The 353-nt window shown below is 39.7% G+C and overlaps 1 protein-coding gene across 1 annotated transcript in view; it reads right to left on the bottom strand.

Moving 5' to 3' along the window:
- LOC111644274 (delayed-rectifier potassium channel regulatory subunit KCNS1) overlaps window positions 1-353 on the bottom strand; it is an 11376-nt gene that overhangs the window by 5308 nt on the left and 5715 nt on the right. The gene's annotated exons all lie outside the window — the stretch shown is intronic.

Raw genomic sequence — 353 nt, 5'->3', positions numbered from 1 at the left:
TGCTTCTTGTCAGAATCTGTGTCCAACGTTTCCTTTAAAGTTTCTGATTTTATCCACATTTTCCCTCATGAACCGTCTGAGTTTGTTTCCTGCTGATTTGATCCTAAAATCCTGCGTCAGTGTTTAATGACCTTGTTTTGATGAGTTCAGTCAACATGTAATATGCAAGCTGAACAACAACAACAACAACAACAACAACAACAACAACAACAACATGTCACCTGTTAAAGGTGCAGAACGTGCCTGATGATGAACATTAACATCATCAGATGTTTATTTTCTTCAGGCTGAAACGAGCGTCAGGATTAAAACCTCTTCATGAGCTGCAGCTGTGTGTGTGTGTGTGTGTGTGT

Source organism: Seriola lalandi, unplaced genomic scaffold, assembly GCF_002814215.2.
Source record: "Seriola lalandi dorsalis isolate HSWRI2012SDOR001 ecotype SW California unplaced genomic scaffold, Sedor1 jcf7180002054928, whole genome shotgun sequence".
In the NCBI taxonomy this organism is placed as follows: domain Eukaryota; kingdom Metazoa; phylum Chordata; class Actinopteri; order Carangiformes; family Carangidae; genus Seriola; species Seriola lalandi.
Note: the sequence above shows the minus strand (reverse complement) of the source record. Positions and strands in the feature narration are given on the sequence as shown.